The sequence below is a fragment of the Podarcis bocagei genome, assembly GCF_964188305.1.
Source record: "Podarcis bocagei genome assembly, chromosome: 1".
Lineage (NCBI taxonomy): Eukaryota > Metazoa > Chordata > Lepidosauria > Squamata > Lacertidae > Podarcis > Podarcis bocagei.
This window is the reverse complement of record NC_138125.1, coordinates 135,708,590-135,734,579: the sequence shown is the minus strand read 5'-3', so window position 1 is coordinate 135,734,579 and position 25,990 is coordinate 135,708,590. Positions and strand designations below refer to the sequence as shown.

Here is a 25,990-nt window from a genome sequence, read left to right as displayed (position 1 = left end):
ACCCCCGCCGGGATCTCTAGGAGGAAAGGCGGCAGGTCGCTCTGGAAAGCTCAGTGAGAGTCTCAAGGGGCCCTTCGTGGCCAAGAAAGCCTGGGTGGGAGTGGGGAAGGCGGTTTTCCTTTCCTTTCACTCTTGCAGGCACCAAACATTAAAAACCATTTAAAAAACGAAATGGCGTTTTCAGCTGAATAAACTGTAAACTGGCCACCGAAAGACGCATTGCATCTGGCGAACCCTCCCAAGCCGGGCACTGGGAAGTAGGCAAGCTTCCCGGCTCCACAAAGCTCTGGTCCCGCACAGACCTGAAGCCGGAGTCAGCTGCCACGTTTTCACGCTCACCCTCTTTCCCATGGGTAGGCAAGCTAAGGCCCGGGGGCCGGATCCGGCCCAATCGCCTTCTAAATCCGGCCCGGGGACGGTCCGGGAATCAGCGTGTTTTTACACGAGTAGAATGTGTGCTTCTATTTAAAATGCATCTCTGGGTTATTTGTGGGGCATAGGAATTCGTTCATATTCCCCCCCCCCCAAGATATAGTCCGGCCCCCCACAAAGTCTGAGGGACAGTGGACCGGCCCCCTGCTGAAAAGGTTTGCTGAGCCCTGCCTCTCCTTAGACAAGAGAAGGGAAGCAACTTCACTTGGGGATCAATGCGAATAACTGGGGAGGCAAGATTCATCCTCTTGGCCAGGGGAAGGTCCAAGGCCGAGGACAAGACCCTCCCCCAGCCAGGACGGAGAGCAGCACTGAGCAGACGCCTGGAAGGCGAGGGAGGGGACGCGTGTCTGTGGGGGCGGGCGGGTTAGAGATCCGGGCCAACCGACAGCAAGGAGGAGACTTAGACCGAACCCGAATGTTTGCGCTCCTTTAAACGCAGTTTGGAAATCGGGCGAGTGGAAGCCGCGAAAGCCTTCGCTTCCTGCGCCCCTGTGCCGCAAAACACGGAAGCAGCGCAATCCTAAACGCATTCGCATCCCCGCGGCTGGCAATCCGCTGCCTCCAGCGCTTTTGCAAGCAGCCAGCTTGTTTGCGCCGATTTCTGCTGCTTTTTAATGCCCGGTTGCAGACTAGATAATCCAAACAGAAATAAAACGTAACCAGTTCAGTGTGTGGAACACAAGCTGTCCCCGAGCATCATCACCTGTTTTCAAAAGGTGTGTGACGAAGGATAGCTAGAAATGCAGGTGTTTAATTTCCAGTGCGGTAGCCCTTGGAGTCTCTCTCAGCAAAAAAGTGGTATAAGCTTTCCTGGACTACACAGAACTAGAGTCCACTAAAAATACCATAATAAACGGGCTAGTTTTTGTGGTTGCACAAGACTCTTCGAATTTTTATTTTTTATTTTTATTTTTTTGCAGATATACTGTATAATAAATTTCCTGGTTCTCATTATCTAGCAAACTCCACTGAACACCTGAGCAAGAACATCCCGCTTGCTTGTAACTTCTGTGAGCTGCTTCGCACGGTAGTCGGGCCTAGGGAGAGAGAAGCTCCCATTTTCTGAAACCTAGCAGTGAAAACCAGCTATTAGATGCATCTTCTGTACCCGCAGCCAGCTCTGTAGGTAGCCTAAAATGCGGAGCAACTTTCCTATATGTGCCTTAACAGCAAGCAAAAGCCCTAGCCAGATCAAAAAACCCGCCAGATCAATCTTCATATGCAGCCCTTATGGTGTAAACATGAGAAATATGAGCGGGGTAACTGAACATGAATGCAAATCACACTGTCACAGTAATAAACTACCTGAAACATTGACACACAAAAGCAACACCATATGTATGAAGACAACCTGTATGAATTATAAATTACATCATAAAAATTGATTGCCTATTTTAACCATTCAGAAACACACACACACACACACACACACACACACACACACACACACTGCTGTTGACTGTCTTCATGCTCCCCTTAGAAGGTCACCTCAGCCTCCCTGCCTGGAGATGATCTCAGGTATTTTGCAAAGCCAATGCACATTTTGGCTTCTGCCATGGGCCCATTTTTCATGCAATTGAGGAATTATGATTCAGATTTAAACAGGTACGGTGAATCAAGAATTCTTAACTATATGAAGAATTCTTAACTATATAATACACACACACACACACACACACACACACACACACACACACAGAGCTATCCCCCTGTACTATTTAATTTCATTGGAACCTGTTCATTGGTGTAACCCAGGACAAGCTTTTGAGTGAAACAGATTCCTGTCACTTTTACACATTGAGGACGATTTTATAATGCAATTAATAGCATCACCTAGTCGCTACTGGTTATTTTTTTTAAAAAAAAGGTCAGCAGCCGAGAGTGAGTTTCCTCCTAGCTCAACCAACTGGTGATAGCTGCTTCCTATTCGTGCCACACTTCCAAGATGCAACGGGCTCATTCTGCTCTTCTGTGATTCCATTTCATGAGTGAGCTCACTAAGGTTTCCACCCCACAGCAGCCCATGGCTGAGCAGGGGGCTTTCCCGACCTGCAAGATCAAGGGCCACTCCACCAGACCATCTTGTTAGTCGTGTCGCTTAGGTAGGTTGGAAAAGTTGTCAGCCTGTTTGGAGTCTCGTGCTGAAGAATACTGGCTCAGTATGAAAATGGTTGTTATTTAATTCTTCTGTCCAATGAATTACTAGAGCAGCTCACAGAGCTACCGCTGTTTACCCTTCCTCCCTTTGAATCTTCTGTTGTTGAAATTTTAGACTGCAAGCTCCTGCGAGGGGAAGGGAGGCTATGCTTTGCTGCTCACATTATTCTGAAATCTTTGCTGCTTATGTTACTCTGTAAAGTACTATCTACAGCAATGGGGCGATGCTTAAGACTACCAGGTGCCTAAGGACTGGGAAGCAACTTTGCTTTAAATTGTTGTAACCCACTTTGGAACCTGCTGGTGAAGGGCAGGTAATACATTTAATACTGCAATAATAATAACAGCAACAATAAATAAAATAAAAATACAACTTTAACACAAACTTTTTACATTTTAATTTTACAGTAACTGATCTAGTTAAAAATAGAACTTTATGTTTTCTATGTCCAAAAGCTCTTATATTTTACAAATCCAAAAAGACATCAGGCTCGATCCAGACAAACTGAATTCCAACTGAAATCAACGGGAATTATGAACATTTTCTCACATTAATTTCAGCTGGGCTGAAGTGCAATGAATGTATTCTGGATTCAACCCATAATTTACTCATCAATTCTAGAAAAAAGTGTTGGCTGGAGCTGACAGGAGCTCTGCGGGGCGAGGAGAGGAGAGAGCAGTCCTTGGGGGGGCGGGCGGTTGCGTTTCCCTCTCTCGGGTCGAGTCCTGAAGGTGTCACTTCACAAAATAAGGTGTCTTTGTTTTCCAAACGGAAAGCAAGTACTCATAAGATGCATCCCACCACCACCATTTTTAATTAAAGCAAATAAAGCAAATGCTACACTCAAAACCTGATTAAAACTTAAATACACGATATTGTCTTCTGATAGTAGTATAGTTACAGATAGGTAGCCGTGTTGGTCTGCCATAGTCAAAATAAAAAAATTCCTTCCAGTAGCACCTTACATAGTTGGTCTTTAAGGTGCTACTGGAAGGAATTTTTTATTTTGATAGTAGTATAGTTATTCAAGGATAGAAGAATAACTCGCTTGCTCAAACATTTGTTTCCCTTTTATTCAAAGCAGCCTCCTCACTGACATGCCCCCAAGATGGGGTTTATATTCCAAAGTTTCTCAAGGCATCCCACTTTTTCAGGGACAACCGTAGCTCTTCAATGCCTCTCCCATGCGTTTTTGCATCACCTCGTAAGTTCTCTGTAAAGCACTTAGCATGGGGCAGCCTACAACCCTCTGAGCACCTTCAGAGAACTATGTCCATGGTTTGTCATGCCAGCAGCCAACCCGTAGGACGTGCCACACAAATCACGCTGCTCCAAAACCAGCTTCCTCGCCCTGCGCCCTTCCACGCAAGAGAGATGTCTTCCTCCCCAACCCGCTCTTTTTCCAGCCCCGTTCGATTTTCCCTCTCGGCAGCCTGCAAGATGGAGGCAGAGCTCTGCGTGCCTCTCCCCACCCCCTCCCGGGAGAATGCTGGCCTTTGAAATGGGGAAATGCTGCAGCCCCATGCAGAAGCCGGGGGGGGGGGGAGAGGAGAGGAGGGCGAGAGAATGGAGCCTGCCTTGCGCCGTGGCTGCTCTTTTTTCCTGCTGCGCGCGGGCCATAGAGAACTCTAATCTATTTATTTCAAGCCACTTCATCCCCTCTCATGCTTTTGTCATGGCTCCAGCCCCCGGCTTTGTGGTATGGCCGCCAATCTTTTAAAAAGCCCCTTCCCCTCTCGTTTGGGGTCTCTGTGGCTGCCTGAATTACAATGGATAAAACAAGATTACACTGGCCTGATCCTATTAAATCCTGCCAACTGATCTGCATTGACCTCTGCTCAGTTCACTCTCCAAACTTTCTTAAAACTTTGCTCCCGTCATTTCTGCATGCAGAGGCAGGAAAATAAACATCACAAAACTGGTCAAAGCCAGCCAAGACAGCAGCTGAGAAATTGTTTTTTTAAATGGTTGTGTAATAATATTCAATTCTGTTCTAATAATTTATCCCCACTGATGCAGCCTTTATTTTTATTTTTTTCAATTTTTTAATTAATTTTCCAAATTTATAACAAATACAACACAACACAAAACATATAAAAAGAAAAACAAACAAACATATTTGTCAGGGGTTTAGGAGCAGAGGCAAGGCCAAGGGAGGAAACAGAGAGCGAAGGGGAGGAGGCAGAAGAAAAGATGAGTGATGACGACGACCCGAGATCTCCTAGTCTTTCCAGTGAATCAGAGGATTCACAGAAAGGAGCACCAGTGGCCAGGGCAAGGGGGGAGTCTAGGGGGGCACCCCAGGAAGATAGAGCCAGAGGGGACTCAGGGGAGAGCAGTTGGAAATCGGGACCAGCGTCACCGCCAGGGAGCAGGGAAGAAGGAGGGAGCCAGGGGGCAAGCGCTGGCAGCTCACCACAGGAGGGAGGGCATGAGTCAGGAGTGGCCACACCTCCATCGGGGAGCGAAGAAACGGTTAAGAGGAAAGTGGAAGGCTGGGCGCGCGCGCCAAGTTCAAATGCAGAGGAGCAGTGGCGCAGCAAGTGGCAGGAAGGTCCAGGACGAGCAACGCCGCCAGGAGGAAGTGAGGGAGAAACGGACATGGACGTTTTCGGGGACGACCCTGGTTTCGAGCACGGCGGCACAGAGATGGAAGCGGAGGTGACCGTCGTCGACGAGAGCAGGGAGGAAGACCCGAGAGACTTCAGATGGAGGCCCGCCACGGGAAGCGAACGATATCCGACATTCGTCCCTTTGCAACAGCAGCACCCAGCTCCAGCACCGGAAGGAGGGGAGGGGGGAATGGGGGGCTTCGAGGGGGGGATGGATGTCAGGGGTTTAGGAGCAGAGGCAAGGCCAAGGGAGGAAACAGAGAGCGAAGGGGAGGAGGCAGAAGAAAAGATGAGTGATGACGACGACCCGAGATCTCCTAGTCTTTCCAGTGAATCAGAGGATTCACAGAAAGGAGCACCAGTGGCCAGGGCAAGGGGGGAGTCTAGGGGGGCACCCCAGGAAGATAGAGCCAGAGGGGACTCAGGGGAGAGCAGTTGGAAATCGGGACCAGCGTCACCGCCAGGGAGCAGGGAAGAAGGAGGGAGCCAGGGGGCAAGCGCTGGCAGCTCACCACAGGAGGGAGGGCATGAGTCAGGAGTGGCCACACCTCCATCGGGGAGCGAAGAAACGGTTAAGAGGAAAGTGGAAGGCTGGGCGCGCGCGCCAAGTTCAAATGCAGAGGAAGGCGGCGCAGTAAGCAGCCCGGAAAGGGAACCAGGTCCTAAAGCCCGGCGCAAGGAGGCAGGAGGGTCCGGGTCAGCGTCAGAAGAATCCAGGAAGGAAGAAACCCCGGGGGGTAGAGGGACCCAGAGGAGGACAGTCAGGCGGAAAAGGTGGAGCAGGGCTAGGATATTAAGTTGGTGCACAAGGGGCGGAGACTCAGACGGAGCTTCGCCGATCTAGCCATTAGACGTAGAGTTGCAAGTAGCAGCTTGAGAATGGAAACTGTAACTCAATAAAGACTTTTACTTAATGACCGCTGGCTAGCGTGATCCTCTGTGAGCTAGGATCTTGAAGCAGCTCTGACAATATTCCTTCCAGTAGCACCTTAAAGACCAACTAAGTTAGTTCTTGGTATGAGCTTTCGTGTGCATGCACACTTCTTCAGATACAGAGTGTATCTGAAGAAGTGTGCATGCACACGAAAGCTCATACCAAGAACTAACTTAGTTGGTCTTTAAGGTGCTACTGGAAGGAATTTTTTTATTTTGACTATGGCAGACCAACACGGCTACCTACCTGTAACTGAAACAAACATATAAAATTTCTTCCAATTCAAATCCAAATTAATTTCCATTATTAAATGACTTCCTCCGATCCTTCCTGATTTTCATTGAATCTCATTTTAGCAATTTTCCAATATTCACTTTCCAATACAATTAACTAGTTCAGATTACTAACTTCCTTTCTTTTCATCATAATCTCAATCCATAGTATTATACAATTCAACATACTTTAATCCTAAACCAATTTAATACTTGCAAGTATTTCCACTTATGTTATATTATAATATTTAGCTAGATATTCCTTAAATTTCTTCCAATCTACTTGATGTTCCTCCTCTTTCTGATCATGGATTTTTCCAGTAAGGTTGGCCGGCTCCAAAAAGTCCAGCATCTTCATCTGCCAATCTTCCACTGTTGGTATTTCTTGTGATTTCCAATTTTTGGCTAGTAAAATTCTCGCTGGAGTTGTGGCATACAAAAACAGTCTAATGTCTTTTTTGGGCAATTCCATTCCTATTATCCCAAGTAGAAAGGCTTCTGGTTTCTTAATAAATGTATATTTCAACATTTTTTTCAGTTCATTATATATCTTTTCCCAGAAGTCTTTCACCTTTGGACACATCCACCACATGTGGTAGAAGGTACCTTCTTTTTCTTTACATTTCCAACATAAATTAACACTCATATGATAGGTCTTTGCTAATTTTACTAGGGTTAAGTACCATCTATACATCATTTTCATAATATTTTCCTTTAAGACCGTACATGCAGGAAACTTAACCCCTTTCTTCCACAACCTTCCCAGTCTTCCATCATTATATTATGACCAAAATCTCTTTCCCAATCTATCACCGCAGATTTCACTTGTTCATCCTTTGTATGCCACTCAAACAATAAAAATACATCTTAGACAGATTTTTGACATTAGTATCTAACAACTCCATTTCCAGTTTGGTTTTTTCCTTTGCAAAACCATTTTTTAAATCCAACTTAAATAATTCATTGATCTGGTAATATTGAAGCCAATCCACTTTGTCTTTAATTTGATCAAATGATCTTAATTTAAATCCTTCATCATCCTCGAGCAAAAGATCAGAGTATCTCAACCATTTACTTTCCATGTTTAACTTTTTTGGGGGCCTTAGCTTCCATTGGTGAGAGCCATCTGAGAGTTTTCCTTTCTAAGAGATCTTTATATCTTATCCAAACATTATATAATGATTTTCTGATTACATGGTTTTTGAAACCTTTATGGGCCTTTATCTTATCATACCATAAATAAGCATGCCAACCAAATACATTGTCAAACCCCTCCAAGTCAAGAACATCAGCATTGTCTAATTGTATCCATTCTTTAACCCAGCAAAGAGCTGCAGCTTGAAAGTATATTTTCAGGTCTGGCAGGGAAAATCCCCCTCTTTCTTTTGAATCTGTAAATAATATATATTTAATGCTGGGTCCCCCCCCCCCCAGATAAATTTAGACAAAGCTTTCTGCCATTCATTAAAATATTTCACATTATCAATAATTGGTAGGACTTGAAATAAAAACAACATCTTTGGCAATACACTCATCTTAACCACTGATATTTGACCTATTAATGACAATTTTGATACAGCCTTTATTTGTTTGTTTGTTTCCCTTTTTTTGCTGACTAGCTTATTGGACAGGATAGAAAGAAAACAGCAGGCAAGTGTGGCTTGGATAATAAACCCAATTCTCAGCAGGATTACTCAGAACTGATTCCGTCCATGGAAGTTGCCCTAGCTGCTGCTCTCATGTATGAATCTGTGTTTCAAATCTCCCGGTGGGTAGCATAATATGGTTGCTGGCCCAAGTTGCTGGCCCCCCAAAAGCTGCCCCCCCTCCGAAGTCAAATTCTAAAGAGTAGTAATGTTTGAATTCAGTTAGGATGTTCAGGTTAAGAAGCTGCGAAAAACGTAATTTTTTCCTTCACTATGACTTTCTTTGTCGCAGCTCTGCTCTGATGGAAGCAGCCAGCTGGTGTTGCTCTGCCTTCTGTGTACTTCAAGGAAACCCGAGTCCCTAGACCCTAGTAACTCCTTTTTTGGGGGGGGGATTTCTCTCTCCACAGCTAAACCTTTCTCATCCCTGTCACTGGAAGTTGCCCTCGTAGCCCCCAGGGTCAATGCCCAAACTGGACTAGGTTCTGGATTTTGCTACTGATTGCTATGAAATGTCTACATGCCACATCTATTGGAAGAGAAGGACTCTCCCCTCTGCTTTTTTTTTTCTTTAGGCAAACCATATATGTTTACTATAACAACTCAAACTGACATTTCAGAATGTCCACATTTGTTTCCCAGCCCACAGTCATGCACAGAGGGAACATTTGCAAGGGAAGATTAAATAAAACCATAAAACACTTTTGTTTGGCACCGTCTTGGGGATGCATAAATTGAACTCTGTTACAATTTGCAACTTACAAATCTGAATTGCAAACAAAATGGGCAAGTGCCATTTGAGATGAGGAAAACTTGATTTCATTAAGAAGTGCATCATATGTGCAGTCTCATAAGCAATAGCATGGTGTCTTATTTCAGTGTTGCTCAGAAGTTTAATTCAGCCTATGTGAGCTAACCTGATAATGTGGTATCACCTAATGTGTTTACCACAACCACACAGGGCAGCCACCACCAACTTGTACTGGGTGGGGCTGATGACACCCAAAACATACGGAGCATACCAGGCTGGTGAAAGATATGGAAGCTGTGGGAATGTTCAGGGACGCAGGAGAGGATATATTGTTTATTAATATCCTTCCTAACTTGTGCTAGCAAGTTCTATAACTTAGCAGAGTTTTAACATTCCCCTTTAAACGCACAGCAGGTAGCTGGTTGCAAGCTTGTTTAAGTTTTTCAATAGATTCCTGGTAATATTCCTTATTACCCTCTTAAAAGAATAAACACGCCACAATCTTGTTTAAAGTATATAAAAGTAGTTTACTCACATTCTGTTCACAGTTGGATCCCAGAAGGCATATGTACATATGGATCTACCCCATATGGGGGGGGGGGGTTTACTGCAGTTCAGACAATGAAAGGAAGATGGAAAAGAAGGGAGGAGGGCTGCATGCCTTGTGCTTTTGTTACCTGCACAGGTAAGGTCACGCCCACCTCTAGTCACATGCAAAAGGAAGGATGCTCCAGCCCAGGAGGAAACAGGAAGTTTTTGACTGGCTGAACCAAACATCCCCTTGCATGTCCACTCTAGGAAAACAAGGAATGTTGTACTTGACTGCTACTTATGTATCGCATCCCACAGAAGCCTGCTTTCGAGGCAGCAAAATGTTGGCCTTGAGGGAGTTGATCCTTTCCTGAAATTTAAGCCAGAAGAGAGTCCTGTGGCGAGAACAGGGCACCCAGAGTTCATGGCCTCAAGGAGCACATAAGAGCACAGTTCTGCTGGGTCTGCCCGATGCCCATCTGGTCCAGCATTCTGTTCTCACAGTGGCCACCCAGGTGCCCATGGGAAGCCTGCAAGCGGGACCTGAGTGCAAGAACACTCTCCCCACTATGGTTTCCATTAACTAATATTCAGAGGCCTACTGCCTCAGACCGTAGTGGTGGGGCAGAGCCATCATCTGTTGTAGCTACTGATGTACGTCTAACCCTCCTTTAAGGTCATGCAAGTTGCTGGTCATCGCTACCAACCTGTGGGAATGAGTTCTATAGTTTAACTATACACTGGATGAAGAAATACTTTCATTGATCTGTCCTGAATCTTCTGAAATTCAGTTCCATTAGATGTCCTGAGGTTCTTGCATCATGAGAAAGGGTGAAAAGACATTTAGTGCAGCGAGGGGATAACAACAACAACAACAACAACAACAACAACAACAACAACAACAACAACAACAACTTCATGGGATACATCCCACCTGCCCAGCCCTAAACAACCCCATGGAGATGATGTTAGCAACTTGGACCAATTTCCTCTCTTGCTCTTGGACCATTTCCCACCACCCTTCAAATGATGCCCTAATATTCTGTGTCCTTGCTTTCAACCGCAGACTAAACTGATCGTCAAGATGTGTGAGTCTAACTTCAAGTTTCTTTATATCCTCCCCGCCCCCCATCTCCAGAAAAGAGATTCAGCTAAACACCAGGAAATTGTTGGGATTTACTTGTGAGTAGAAGGCAGGCACCTGAGCAGGGATGAAACAACCCTTCCCCCCCCAATGGCACAGCAGGCACGGAAACCCCTTCTCCCTCTCTCCCTTGCTGGAGAAATCTCAAGCTCTGTCCCTCCTCCCGCAGTTGTGGCCCCTTGTTAACCTCCCCCAGTTACTTTCTTGTTAAGGCAAGGGCAGCCATTGGGGAACTTCATCTTCATGGAGGCAGGGTAGTCAGGGCAGAAAGGAAGGCAGACTACCCGCTGATGTGCCAAAAATGGAGAGTGTAGCTGGAGGAGGGATAGAAGGAATCTGGGACTTGATTCAAGAGGGGGGGGGGAGAGAGAGAGAGACAGAGAGAGAGAGAGAGAGAGAGAGAGAGAGAGAGAGAGAGAGAGAGAGAGAGAGAGACAGAGACAGAAGGAGGGTTCCTGCAGCTCCCTTGCCTGATCATCACGTCACCTCAGGGTGCTGCAGTACATGGGCTGACAAGAACTGATCTAATGTATTATCTGGTAGCCATCATGAAATTATGAGATTCCAAGTCACTCATTGTTGGGTACATGATTCTACCCTGCTAAAGAAATAGAAAGGGAGAAATGTGAGAAGTTATACAACTGGAGTAAATGAGTTGGGGGCAGGGCAGATGAAAGGGGATGAATGTTCCTCTCAATGGCTTCCAACCACCATTATTATCTGCCTACCTTTCTCTTTTTCAGTACATAAAAGGCTGTAACATGCTTAAGCGCAGCCAATTGTTCCATGAGTCTAATGAATGCATGGATACTGACAGGAACACTAGGGGTGGGAGGTGGGGAGATGTTTCTATTTTATCCCCCCCCCCCACATTCATATCTGTCAGAGCTGCTTCAAGATCCTAGCTCACAGAGGATCACGCTAGCCAGCGGTCATTAAGTAAAAGTCTTTATTGAGTTACAGTTTCCATTCCCAAGCTGCTGCGTGCAACTCTACGTCTAATGGCTAGATCGGCGAAGCTCCGTCTGAGTCTCCGCCCCTTGTGCACCAACTTAATATCCTAGCCCTGCTCCACCTTTTCCGCCTGACTGCTCTCCTCTGGGTCCCTCTGCCCCCCGGGGTCTCTTCCTTCCGGGATTCTTCTGACGCCGACCCCCCGGAACTCCCTGTCTCCTTGCGCCGGGCTTTAGGACCTGGCTCCCTTTCCTGGCTGCCTACTGCGTCACTTTCCTGTGCATTTGAACTTGGCGCGCGCGCCCAACCTTCCACTTTCCGTCTGACCGTTTCTTCGCTCCCCGATGGAGGTGTGGCCACTCCTGACTCGTGCCCTCCCCCCTGTTGCGAGCTGCCAGCGCTTGATCTCTGGCGCTCCTCCTCTTCCCTGCTCTCTGGCTGTGACGCTGGTCCCGATTTCCAACTGCTCTCCTCGGAGTCCCCTCTGGCTCTATCTTCCTGGGGTGTCCCCCTAGGCTCCCCCCTTGCCCTGACCACTGGTGCTCCTTTCTGTGAATCTTCTGATTCACTGGAAAGACTCGGAGATCTCGGGTCGTCGTCATCACTCATCTTTTCTTCTGCCTCCTCCCCCTCGCTCTCTGTTTCCTCCCTTGCGCTTGCCTCTGCTCCTGAACCCCTGACAATATCCTAAAAGAAACAAGTTTCATTCCAGCTAAGGGGTTTGATACTGCTGAACTGATCTACTTGCCCAGGGGCCACTTACAATCCAATGGCTTGATACCGCCATGGCCAAGGGAGTTTAATTCCCCATTTGTTGCTCATAAAGCTTGGAATTCAGACTCTAAAGATAACCTCTAACTGCAGTCGGTGGTCTGGGCCTGGATAGGCCAGCCTCTTTGTGACTGTGAGAGCAACTCTCAAAGCACCATTCCTCTGCCAATACGGGCCCAAAGTGGCCTGGGAAAAGCAATTCAGTCAATATCACCAGGAGAGGACGGCCAAGCAGAAAGACACAAGACTGAGAATGAAGACGCATCAGGTGGAGGAAGGTTCAACGGCACTCAGTCATACTGACAGACCCTTGTCTGGTGAACAGACAACACATTAGGCAGGGGAGAAATGTACAGTATTCATGTTTGAAGGTAGATTTATGAACTAAAGGATTTCCCACATGATAACCAAAAGCTTGTTTTGTGTGATATCCCAACCGGGGGACTTCTCAGTGAAAATGATGCAACAGCTTATTCTCATGTAAAATAATATTTTGCTACTGGTAAGTCACTTACAGGACTTGTCAGGAAAGGTAAGAAATAGGCTTGTTACAGATGAGGGAATTGTGTTCCTGACTTGAAGAATTCTGCCTAAATTTGCATTCCCATACAAAGTTGTGCCCTTGGGCATGGAAGAGAGACCCTGTGGAGCCTCCAGAGAGGGAGTTTGATCAACTTGGAAAATGGAGGGCCAAAAGAAACGCTTCACAAATTGGCATGGCTACATAGAGGGATGTGAAGGCCGAACCCCGTAGACAGCAGTATTTTTAAGTGCAGCCATTGCAACTGAGCATTATGTACTTTTGAACAAACACCAGTTCTTTAAACAAACAAAAAGGTGATGAACTCTCTTTAGTTCCACAAAATTTCTAGTAAGTTTCATGGTTCAACATTTGCTGTGCTGTGATAAGTTACTACGAGAGAAGGATAGCAGCATAGCTCCTGAAGAGAAATTGTTAATCTGAAATTTATAAAGGACTTTCCCTAATGAATAATAGTTGAGATCAATCCATCTTCCTGTCTCATTTTGCAGAGTAACATTTGTAAAGTAAGGTGATCTCAATTAGTCCCTCTAATCACTCTCCCCTTTCAGGAAGAAGACTACAGAGGTTTCCTAGCAAGCTGGCTAAACAACAAGTACGCCTTCAAACATATTTCTTCTTCTTTTTGTGTTGGTGGTGGTAAGAAGTCTGGCCTGCCTAGATTAGTGACTGGTTCGTTCCCCCCGCATTTCAAATGTGCATTGCCATCCACTACTGAAATCTCCCAACACACTGCAGTTTGCAGCTGCCTCATTAAAATGAGCACATTCCAAAGACTTGTGCATTCTTTGCCTGGAGCACGGAGTTCATTCTGGCTTTTGATGAATCAGTCACAGAACTGATCCCATGTTGTAGAAATTAGAGAAATAATACAATTAAAAGTTGAAATGAGTGTGCAAAGGACTGAGCAAGACAGTGACGGTTGTGTTGCACTTTTCCCCACCATAGGACAGGCTGTGAGGCATCCTTCGTATTATTTACGCATGGATATGGCTGTCACCACCCACATTATGTATGCAAATTTAGGTCTTGGCATGAATTAAATGGTTAGTAACTGGGTTGCTTTGTAGGATGACCCTTGCCAGTCTGGGTTTTGTCCTAGTTTGGGGATGAAATCTGTCTTCGTTGCTGTGCTGGATGAACTTTATTGGGAGAGGAACAGCAGGACTACATCCCTGTTATGCAACTCTGGTGGTGCCGGCCTGGCCATGAGGCAGACTGAAGTAGCCTCCTCAGGTGGCGGAATCCCATGGGGCTGAGCCCCCTGTGGGAGCCCTGCCCACTCTTGCTGCCAGTGGGGTCATATGGCAGGGGCTGTGCTACCCCAGTAAGAGATGTTTTGGAGGGAGGGTGGCAATGGCAAGGGCAGCACCCTCCTCAGGCGGCAAAACAGGACGGGCCTGTCCCCGGACTATGGTGTCTTCCTAGATCGACTGGGGGGTTGGTGGCACTGTTCTTCAGTGGTTCTGCTCCTAACTGCAGGGCCAGTTCCAGACAGTAGCACTATTGGACCCCAGGCAGTTATGACATGGGTTGCCCAATGGCACTATTTTGTCCCCAGTGCTTTTTAGCATCTATATGAAGCCACTGAGAGGCCGTTATTAGGCGATTTTCAGTATGACTTCTTCAGTGTGCTGATCACTCACCAATATTTTTTCTGAATCAGTGGAAGTCCTGAGCCTGGACTGGCTTCGATGCAGTCCTGCCTGGATGCAGTGTTGGGCTAGATGGGGCTGGTAAGCTGAGTCTGAAGCTTGGTAAGTCAGAAGTCCAGTGGGTGGGTGGCTTGCAGGTCGAGGAAATTGACCATTGGCCTGTTCCACCTGGACAGGGTTGCACTCCCTTTGAAGCAGCAGGGTTATAGCCGGGTGGGAACTTACTCATCTTTATCACTGAAGAGACTCAAGTGACTTCATTGGTTAGGACCAGCATCTACGAGCTTTGGTGTCAAGGAGCTGTCAAGTGAACCCAGGTCGTCCACAGGGCAGGAAAGTATGGGAGGCCTGGAATGCATTTAGCTTTTTATTAGCAGAAAAACAACAACACAGCAGTGTCTTCTGGCTCCTGCTGAGACGTTGCTGAAACTGACTACTGGCCTCGTCCTTCCCCCTCTAGCCTCTCACTCTGGATCCCTCCTGAGTAGACAAAGACTGTGTCAAGGACGTCTCCTCTGGTCCTGTCTGGCCCTCTGCTCAGCAATTGCAGGATCTCCTTGACTGGGGTGTCAGAGGGAAAGGAGAGGCAGAAAGGCTGGAACTGTCCTGCTGCTGGGGAGCAAGGGCAACCTCTGACTCCTCTCTGTCTGAGTATGTGCTCACACTGTGACTCTCAGCCTCTAACCCTGTCCTGAAAGGGCCTCCTTCTCCTGATCGCTCAAATGCCATAGCACCTCCCAGCTCATCCCTTCCCCAGACTGCTCCTCAGTGTCCCATCACCAGGATCTAAATTATCATCTTCTGTGCCCTCCCTGGGGGCTCTTGGGTGGGGGGCTCCCACCATGCTTCCTCATCCAGCCAGTCCCTGACACCTGCCTCGTATGCTGGTGGAGATCTGTACACAGTGATTACATACAATGGATTACATTGGTAATCTCAGTACTTGATCATTGCAAGTTTCGCAGCTGGGCTACCTTTGAGGATGGCCTGCAAACTGCAGTTGGTGCAAAATGCTGTTGTGAGGTTTCTGTCTGGAGCTGACCATTGTCAACATGCTTTGTTGAAGCAGCGGCACTGGTACTTCCAGGCCAGGTTCAAATCCTTTTTGAACCTTCACCCAGGTGACTGTGTTAATAATCCCAATGGCAACTTGGGCACATCTAAGAAAATATCCATACCTATTTAAGAAACTGTGCATTGAGGAATAAGTTTAAAGTGTTTTATTAAGAGGGTATGAGAAAAACTTGACTGCAAGACTAAGAAACCCAGACTTGGCCTAAAAGGCCACAATGGATGCTTGCTTCTGGTCAATCAACAAGTAGACCATGGCTGGCAGCTGGATTTCCATGTTCTTTTATGCATTGCACCTCCTCAGTGTGAACGGATCATCCTCTTTCCTAACAATGTTGCCACTAGAATATCATATGATCAGGAATGATTAGTTAAAATATAAAAATAAAACAATCATTTCAGCATTTAGAATGATTCTCAAGGGAATGCTAGGAAACGACCAGAAAGAGAAAGCAGTGAGCAGTGGAAGGAACAGAAGAGGGAGGCATTGGAGGAACACCACATATTCATGAAAGGAGGAACATACCTTCACTGAAACTGGGAATAGTGTGTCAGTGTAACCTCCCACACTGGATTGTCATGAGGATAACATGGAAGGGGAGGGAGGTCTGTGTCTGTGTGTCTCTCTCTGTGTGTGTTGGATAAAAATACATTTCTGGCAGAGATCAAAGTACTGATTTTCATAGGTGTAGCCAGGATTTTTGTTAGGGGGTAGGTTCCAGTGAGATATCGCGAGAGCCTTGCAAAATCTCAAAGGCTCTGCATGAGATCTTACTGCTGCCGCTTCTCCTCACGTCCACCCCCTCATCCCTTCTGCCACAGAAGCCAGGAGAAGTGGCGGAAGCATTGGCTTCCAGGTTCCAACAAGATATGGCTAGAACCCGGAAGCCACCACCCCTTCTTCCATCGCAGCTGCACAACCTTGGTCAGTGAGGTTTCAGTGGGGGACAGCAGTACCTTACTGTTTCGCCTCAGGTGGCAAAATGGGATGGGCTGCCCATGGTTTGGTTCATTCATACTTAACAATCTGTCCAAGGAATTTCTGCTGTGAAATCCTCTTCTTATGCCCCTAGTAAAGAGAATAACTAAAATGTGAATAATTTTGTTTCATTTCAGTTTTGTTTCAAACCCCAAGTCCCGAAATTATAATCCTGATACAAGTTATCTCAAATTCTTTTTTAATCACTATCTAGCCTCCAGATCAGGACCGTATTTCTTGTATGGTCAAACTGTTGGCTTACAGACATTTAAACAGATTCACAATAATATTCTATAACACATTATCATCCTGTGTATCAATCCTATTCAATGCCCTCAACCAGGGGTGGCCAAAGTGGTTCCCTCCAGAGATTACAACTTGCAACAACCCCCACCCATTGGGCATGCTGGCTGGAGCTGATGTGAGGAATCCCAAGCATTTGGAGGACACCACAGTATATCAAATAATTGCTCTGGACCTAGGAACCAATCTTGGCTGCACCAACTTAAAAAAGGCTGCTCTAAGGGTCACATTCTTATCAGTATCTCTAAATTTAAACTTTACTGGATTGAACTTTGGCCAACTGGTCACTTGGTCAAGGGCCTCAAAAGTTTCTCTCTCAGGGATCTATACAAGGAGGAGGTGGGACTTCTTCAGCAAAACCATGCTGTCAGTCATCAGCAGGTAATGTTCTTAGCACCATTTGGTGCATGTTTGCTGGCTGTCAAAAGGCGTGAGGGTAGCTGAGTCAAGAGCTCTGCTTTCACTTCATTCTCTACCTTCCCCAGAGGGTCCAGGTCTGTGGTCCACCCTTGCAAACTTTGCCATGACACCCTGGGAACCAGTCTGCTTGTTCCTCTGCAATGCCTTTTCTATTTTTTAAAACAGTGGTTAGACTGTATATTTGGCCTATAAAACACAATGTTTAAATGGCAACACCATGAACTGTGAATCCCTCCTGGGAGAGAACTTCACCTCCAGTGTGATTTCCTGGGTCATCGTAACTTTTATTTTGGGCTACAAGAACGCAATGACTGCACTGCTGCTACTGCTCACCCCAGATCCCATTTCATTTCAGTCTCCTTTGGGTCCCTTCTGACTCTACAATTCTGTGATTCTATATGCTGGCAGTGAGGGACGGATCAACGGTGACAGGACTTTCACATGCTGCACATCGCAGATAGATGCATTCAGCATGGGGGCTTAAACTTTAGGGGTGCGTTGCACACTTCAAAACTACTAGCTTATACACACACTAAGTAGAAGAATTGAAGTATTGCCACCCAACCCCACCCCACCCCACTCACCACTCACCACCCCTCCCCTCTTTCCCCTTTTCTTCCTAACATTGTATACAACACTAATGTCTCACAACAAATTAAACTGTAAAAAAATGTAACTTGGAAAAAATAGACAATGCATGTATTTTTGTAAATTAAGAAATATTTAATAAAAGTATATATTTTTTAAAAACTACTAGCTTATTTTCTCACATTTTACTTCACTAGCTAATTTTCACTTCACCAGCTAGATCTCTGTTATTAGATTATTGAGTATCATATCCAAAGAAAAAAAGACATTTTCTGGATCCCCGAGTCTAACTTCATTAGTCCAGTATCACTCCCTCCTCCCACCAAAAAAACCCCCTGGCCTTGAAAATACAATGATGTGGAAATTTGAGGAGAGGGTTGTTTGTTTAAAAACATAATTTAATTCAGTAATATTAACCAGATGTTGCAGTACTAGAACTCCAATAATGCCTGACCATTGGTCATGCTGGATGGTGATGGTGGGTGATGAAGTTCAACAAGATTTCGTGGGCCACAGGTTCCCCATCCACTATAACAGTTGGGAAGACAGTAATCTTCAGGTGCCACATTGCAGACAACAGCAGAAAGACGGTCAATGAAGCTATAGTGGTACCTCTGGTTACATACTTAATTCGTTCCGGAGGTCCATTCTTAACCTGAAACTGTTCTTAACCTGAAGCACCACTTTAGCTAATGGGGCCTCCTGCTGCTGCCACGCGATTTCTGTTCTCATCCTGAAGCAAAGTTCTTAACCCGAGGTATTATTTCTGGATTAGCAGAGTCTGTAACCTGAAGCGTATGTAACCTGAAGCGTTTGTAACCCGAGGTACCACTGTATTCATAATCTGTGCAGCAAATTGATCAGTGAGTGAAACAAATTATTTTTCTTTAAACCAATGAGCAGGATTTTATGCTCCTCCTCCAAGCATTAAGGATCAGGCTATGCAGTGTATTCTGATCCCTTTGCACAGAGCCCCTCCTCCCTTTAATAGGTGTCAGATGAAAAATGACAAAAGGTGAATGGTGAAACCAGATGGGCATAAGTGAAGGGCTCTGAATGGGAGTCAATACTAGTAGATTCCAGGAAAGACCAGACCTTTGGCCACTCAACTAGGGAAGAGACTTGCCAAGAGCTCCCCTTCAGTGCCCTGCCCTGATTTGCTCTTTTGTGGGTCTGGTCAAAACACAGAGAGGCACCGCACAGCACAGCCAAGAGGTGGGTCTCTAAAAGTAATTGCTATCTCACCCTAAAAACAAGGGGCTCTCCTATTTCCAATAGCAGCACTGCTTCCATTTGTCTTCATTTCTTTCTTTCTTTTGACTCTGCTGCCTTGTAGCATACATTTTCTTTTCTTCCTGGGGATCTGTGAGTGCCACCAGCTGAGAATGTTTGCAAGGGTATGTGGAGGTGGGATTTGGGGCAGGAGAGAGCTGTTGAAATGAAAGGCATCTCTCAATCTGCTTTACCAGCCCTCAGTAAACAGCCTTTAGAGAGTTTGCAACAAAGGGAGAGGAGAGTGAGGAAGCACAACCTGTATCTCTCACCCAGATCTGTCACACAGAGATTACAAATCTTTCTACTGCACTGAAATGAGCACTTGATCGGGTCAACTCCAAAGGATATTCCTTCCTTTCCTTTAACTTAGCCAAATCAGGATGATGGAAAATGGGTTTCCGTATGAGGATACGAAAGAGAGAATAACAGTAAGAACAACAATGTATAAAATATATCAACTAGGCAGGGTGTAAGAATAATAAAAAAATGCAGACCCTGCTGTCAGGTTCACAATCTAGTTAAAGAGAGGAATTAAAATGCTTATAACTTCACTTTTCCTGAAACCTGCAGGGGAAGATGTTTGAGGTTAAAATTGCAGGAGAAAGTCTGGGTGCATGAAGCTTAAATTTGTCAGCAAGTGCGTGAGGTGATAATGTGGAAAATGTTGACTGCTTACATGGCATGGGCATTAAGGAGGCGCCTTACCTTACAATTTCTATGATTTTTGACCTAGAGTGAATGTGCAAGCATTTTAGTGACCGTTTTCTGATCTTCCCTATTTTTTAAAAAAGGAAATTGGTCAAATTACATGCTCATTCACCACAGCCCTATAATGTGCAGTGCATTTTAAAGTGATGAAAAAGGGACTTCACATATATGATCTCAATAATTTTTAAAGCAGTAACATTCAATTTAATATTAGCTACAATTTGTTGATAATCTTGTCCATATACTGACTGTGGAGTCAAACTAATAGGTATTACAATATATATGTTAATGAAAAAAAAATGAATTCATCAACATTTACAGTAAGTGCTTATATATTTGACAGAAGCTGTACAAGTGTAGAATTCAGCTATCAACTTAAATGGAAAGGAGAGGCCACAAACAGGTGACATGCTTTGCACGAACAAGGTTGCAGGCTCAATCCTTGGGATGTCCAGTTGAAAAGCATCTAAGGTGCACTTAGAAAGACACTGACGACAGCCAATACTGGGCTCTATCACTCAATGAATTTTACAAGTATTTATTTATTTAGGGGGGAAATGTTCTGTACCTTTAGTAACGAGAGAAATCTCAGCAGTTGCCTTTGTGGAAAGATGTGAAAGAACAACAACTACAGGCAAACATATTTTCTTATATTTATTAGAAAGAGACATATCCAGTGTAGCAGTCTCTCTCTTTGCATTACTTTACAACATTTTTAAAATTCAGAATACTGTACAGCTGACACACTAAAAAGGGATGGAGAAAGCGAGAGGGAAACATAATACAAATTGATATTTAATCGAACAAGATCATATGAAACAACAAGCAAAGTGAAATGTATCAATATGTTTAATAATCATACAAACAATATAAATAAAGTTTCATGGAGTCATTGTAAAACAAATTTGCTGAATGAGGTAATAATAAAAAAATCTTTAAAAACCCAACTTTTTAAAATTTCCACACTGCTGTGTCATCATTTATACATTATTTACAGAAAGAAAGAAACTAAAACCAGCCATTGGCTAAGTACTGGCTGCCTCAAGTCGTGAATTCACCCACTCCCCTTCCTCCCATGCCAGTAGGAATTACATAACTGATGCTACAAAAGGAAATGTAGGTAGTTTGGGAAAATGGGATCAAATAACATTTGATGCACTATGAGAGCTAAATCACCACCACAAATTTTGGGACAATGTATCTTCTATAGAAAAAATCCTGCAACCATGCTCCCCACCCCCATTGTTCACCCTGGACACTGAGCGCCTAGAGCTATATTGTGGGTCTGATGCAAGAGCAAAGTCTTGAATCTCAAAAGCATGTAAACATGTGCTTTAAGTTCCAGAGAAGCCAATAAGCATTATGTCAATGTCAGGAAAGCATGTTCACACCTTTTGTGAATTTGAAGAAAACATAACAAAAGACGAAGCTCTGGCAAGAAATCTGAATGCTTTATAAAATCACCCGTTCATTCAATATTTCTTATTCTACCTCTCTTACAATAATAAAACAGCTTAGAAACAACAAAGGTGAAAAATCAGCTACATCGTATCAGTGAAGGATATATATATATATATTTTTAAGGAGACGAGGAACATCCCAAAAACAGTAGCCCAATAATCCCCAGAGGGCAGGACAGAGGCTGGAGATTTGGAACAGGAGACGGCAACCCCCTGGCTCCCCTTCAGCACCGTAAACCTGGATTAGAGCAGATAAGGATCGTTCAGGCAGTTACCAACAAGGTGCACAAACCAGGACATGTATTTCTGAAAAGGGGCTTGGCAACCCTCCCCCCTCCCTCTTAAGACACAGCACATATTTTGAGCCCCCTGCAGCAGCAGTACAGCAAAAACAAAACCCATTAGGAGACATTCTTTAAGTCACATCTAGCCCAGCCTGTACAATCCTGCTCCTTTGCAGGACTGGCGTGTATTAACCACTCGTATATATAGTACTATCTACATCTCTTTCTTTATCCACGCAGCACCCATATTTCTGTGGAACTATTTACATTAGACAATTTATACTTGTGAAGACGGAGTGATGCTCCGCAAGTCAGGTTGTTTTTCCTGCAACAGCATTGCTTAAATCCAGTCACTGCTCCCCCCCCCCCCCCCCCGGTAAAATGTTGTAGACATTGCTTTCACAGCTGCTTCCAGAAGCACAAAGCCCCTCCTCTTCCCCAATGGGAGGTGTTGTGAGCGGGAACCGTTCCCGTGTCGGCAGGGGGGCATCATCTCCCCGGCTGCCACCCCGCCCTGCAGTGGGCCAGCCAATAGGGTTGGCCTGGGGGCGGGGTTTAGCTGCATTCAAGCAGCCATGGCAGTCTCCCAGCCTTGTTCTGCTTCCTGGAAGACGTGGGATCACCCGCCCGCCCGTTAGGCTAGGTTTGTGCTCTTGAGCTTGCTATGGACCTTGGTTGGTCGCCCTGGTAGGGGGCCTGGTAGTTTTTGTCCACATGGCTAGATTGGCACCAGCCAATCACCTACCTCGTAGCAATCCGTCACAACTTTTCCGGTTCGGGCAGTTAGGCATTGGAATATGTGTTGGGGGGCAGGGTGTGGCCATCACCTACCCTGCCCCATTCTGGGTATTCCATTATAGGAATCCGGTGGTCATGGATCCTGTCCAATGCCCTGCTGGTGGCTAGGGCCATGGCACGACCCCCGGTGACATCCGGGGAAGCTTTCAGTCGAATTTGCATCAACAAGCTCCTCCCACTGGTTAACCTTCAAATGACCCCCCGCTGCATGGGTGGGGTTGGATATAGGTTGTTTGATCAATGCCTAAGCCAATACCGCTCACATGCTGTAACCAATAAAAGTTGTGGCCTTTTCCAGCCCATTAACCTAAAATACTTGTGTCTGTGTCCATTATTTCTCCACTAAGCAGGTTAGGGTCCTCGACTCACAAACGTCTTTCACTGTATGCTTCTTGAAAATGTTGTGGAGGGTGCCTGGGAGCCAGAAGCAAAGTATGCAAGAATCAGGGTCCGAACATAGCTTCTTGTCCTCCAGAATGGATCTCATGGAATGGCCAACTTCTGGGAAGGATTTTAGATAACCATTACAGGTTCAATGTTTTGGTAGCACTGAACTGTTTTTAGCTTTTGTCTCCTTTGTGGGTTCTGTGGTTTTGAATTGCGAGGCACGAGTAGGAAAAATGGTATGTTGTAGAGAAGGAATGAATGTTGAAAATGCCTGAGAGAGATACCAGTGAAAAATTCTTTACACGCAACAACAAAACATACATTTATCTGTATTTAACACTCCTGTGGTATTTTATTTCTTTGTGACTATTTTCCATTGAAGGGGAAAATAACTGGAGAAAATAAAGCACAGAACTGAATTTGTGCTGAGAAGACCAGAAGAAATACTTTTGTAATGTTGTCTGGTAACTTGAGCCAAGAGTAGCCTCACAGGCACAAACTACAGTCTTTGTGCAACAATGCTTGAATTGGCCGCCTTATTCCATTGGTTTTCTGTTTTCATGTATTCAGCTCTGTGAGTATTTAAATGAAATAAAAGAGCCACGGGAATTTCGCAGCATGAGTCCACATTTGTGGCTTTGAAGATGTTCAGGCAGATACTAGTTTTAATGTGGCTTCCATAACACTACTTATTTGACACTAGCAATCGGCTGATGCCTTCCCTTCATCACTGCCATGTTCATCAGAACCTGGGGTTGCAGACTCTCTGGTCTTTTAGGGGAGGCGCTGTGACACCCTCCTTTGTTGGGCAAGGGACAATTTCCTAAGCTTTCTTCCTGACAGTTTACTAAAATAAGGCTTGACAAAATACAATTTAGTGGTACAAAAACTAAGTACTTTCTGTTGACTTCATTTGGGGTACTCTTGGGCATTACCACAATGAAGGGGCTGGTGTGTCGTGTGATATTATAGCTCATATCCAATTGTCCTGAGTGTCAGTAGTTCTCATGAACAATTGGATGCCGCGTCCCAGCGGTAGTTTTTTAGCACATTTTGAAAATCAGATCCCAGACAATATATTTTTAAATGCTAACCACTTTAACAGCAATGCACTTTCATTTATCCCCCCCATTAAACTATTTTTAAAGACCTGTTTAAGTGAAAGATCAGCATAGCAGCTCACTGCATTCCACCATGCATATGTATTTTCATTGTGAAATTATACTTGTTTGTTTGTTTTATGGGAGAATATTTGAAGTGATACCTTTAAGAAGTGCATGTGTATCATAGAAAATGTGACAGATTCTACAAGCCCAGAGTGTTAACCTTTCATGTAGCTAAAGCATAGGCATAATTGTGTTTGGACTAACACAGCTTTCCTTGACCTACTGGCAGTGTCAGCTCTTTAAGAGATTGTGTAGCAATCTGAAGTTCTCTGAATGCGTATCTCCTAAGCATCTCTGTTAGGAACCCTCAAGTCTCCATCCCTATCTTAGCCTCCTTTTGGAAAGAAAGGGAAGCTTATATTTATATTTTTGCATCAGTTTCATGGTCTAGGGAACCTTTGATCTAGTATTTTTATTAGCATATGTATTTTAATGCTATCCATAACCACTTCTTCTTTTCCCTTCCCCTAGGAGTATACACATTAAGATGTTAACACTCCGTACATTTACATGTGCAGTTTGTTCATAATAGTATAAAAACTAGTGATTTCTCTTTTGCTAGCATTTGCACAGGACGGCAAGTATGTTTGCTATAGAGAATAGTCACATTTTGAACCAATGCCGGGATCCTCTGCTCGCAGGGGATAAGCAGAACAAGATGCACTGAACTCACAGATCTACAAATACTATATATATTAACCCACATATTTTCAAATTCAGAAGGAACATGCAGTAATATACAAGAGGGGGAAGATGAGAAGAAATTGCAACTTTCCTTAACTGACAGTTAAGCACATCAGTACAATTCACCTCTACCAAACTGAACATTTGGATTTCATTCCCTTTTCTGAAGAGCTTGACGGCATAAATCAGAAGCAAGCACAGAGTTTGTCAGGTCTGAAGCTCCTATGATGGTATGTGTCAAATCAGTTGTAGCTAATCTGTCCAGGGAGAATACTGGCTTCATTACACTTGTATAGTTGAGTTCTTCCAGCATTACTGCTGTTTAATAGAACATGATTAGTCATCACGGAGAAAAAAGCATATTAGCTGAGGAGGTAGTTACATGGCACGCTTCGGTGATTGCTTGGATGTGATTGCAATATTCTTAGAAGCATCATATTATCTCAGACATGTTCTTTCAAGCCCTTGGAGCCCTCCTTTCTAAATTCACTGTCATAATTTAGTATCTGTTTAATTTTTCAGTCCAAAGAGAGGAAATCAGTTGCTGAGTATTATTTGACTGCAGCCTCCTTGGTGTAAAAACAAAATGGAAAAAATAAATAAGAATAGCTATGAAATGCAAAAAGGATTAATGAATACTGCTAAGGAAAAAATATTTCAAGCTCATTTATGAGAATAACTACATAAAAGGCTAATTTTTTCCATTGTGAGAAATACATTGTGTCACTTTCACCAATATAAATGTGTTGAGTTTCACCCTAAATTATTTAGATTGTGTATTGTGTCTTGGGGGGGGGGTTGGGTTACTGCTTTTGGTTTGATTTTGTATGTTGTGCTCTTGTTTGTGAGACCTCCGGGTATAGGGCAGTGTATAAACTGAAATCATCATCACCATACAAGTAATGGCATTGCTGGAGAATTAAAATTCTGTTTAACTTGTCTCTTCTGCTTCTTCATCTCTTTAACTAAAGGCATAGATTTCCATTGAAGATTGCATCACGGAAGAATAAACTTACTATAAAATGGGGGAAGGACTTTAAAAGTCTGGATTCCTTATATTATCTAAAATTAATATTCCCTTAAATCCCTTAAAACCAATACTGAACAGCATGATGTAGCAATGAGGTCTGTGGCCCACATTGACCTCCATTTGGGAGGCACGTTTGCTTTAACCTATTAAAAGTGATTAGGAAAATTAAATGTGGACATAATAAATGTCAAGCACAGATTTTGCTCATGGGATTTATAACTACTGTTTTGTAAATCCGTGTTTATTCATTTTAGCTGTAACTCTTTGAGAATGCTCATGTAAAGGACCAAAAATGTGATCATTTGTTTTTGTTTTGCTTTTTGTGAAGAAAACAATTGCAATTACATTTGCCAAATTTCATAATCAAACCATCAAATAATGGAGGCATACAATTTGGATAAGAAAATTGGCTTCCAGGTGGAAAAATCAAAAC

At 44.4% G+C, this 25,990-nt stretch overlaps 1 protein-coding gene and 1 long non-coding RNA gene across 8 annotated transcripts in view; one reads left to right on the top strand and one right to left on the bottom strand.

Annotated features, from left to right (window-relative positions):
- The first annotated feature begins 882 nt into the window (after nt 1-882).
- LOC308597643 lies at nt 883-13,503 on the top strand. The gene is made up of 3 exons (XR_014013093.1): nt 883-1,151; nt 1,395-1,557; nt 13,301-13,503. It is a non-coding gene; the product is annotated as an uncharacterized lncRNA (long non-coding RNA).
- A 6,886-nt stretch (nt 13,504-20,389) lies between these two features.
- Nucleotides 20,390-25,990, bottom strand: part of AGAP1 (ArfGAP with GTPase domain, ankyrin repeat and PH domain 1) — a 326,092-nt gene continuing 320,491 nt past the window's right edge. For all 7 annotated transcript variants that reach the window (XM_081203561.1, XM_081203562.1, XM_081203565.1 and 4 more), the window contains one exon: nt 20,390-21,446. The gene's annotated coding sequence lies outside the window, so the exon portion shown is untranslated. The remainder of the gene's footprint in view (nt 21,447-25,990) is intronic.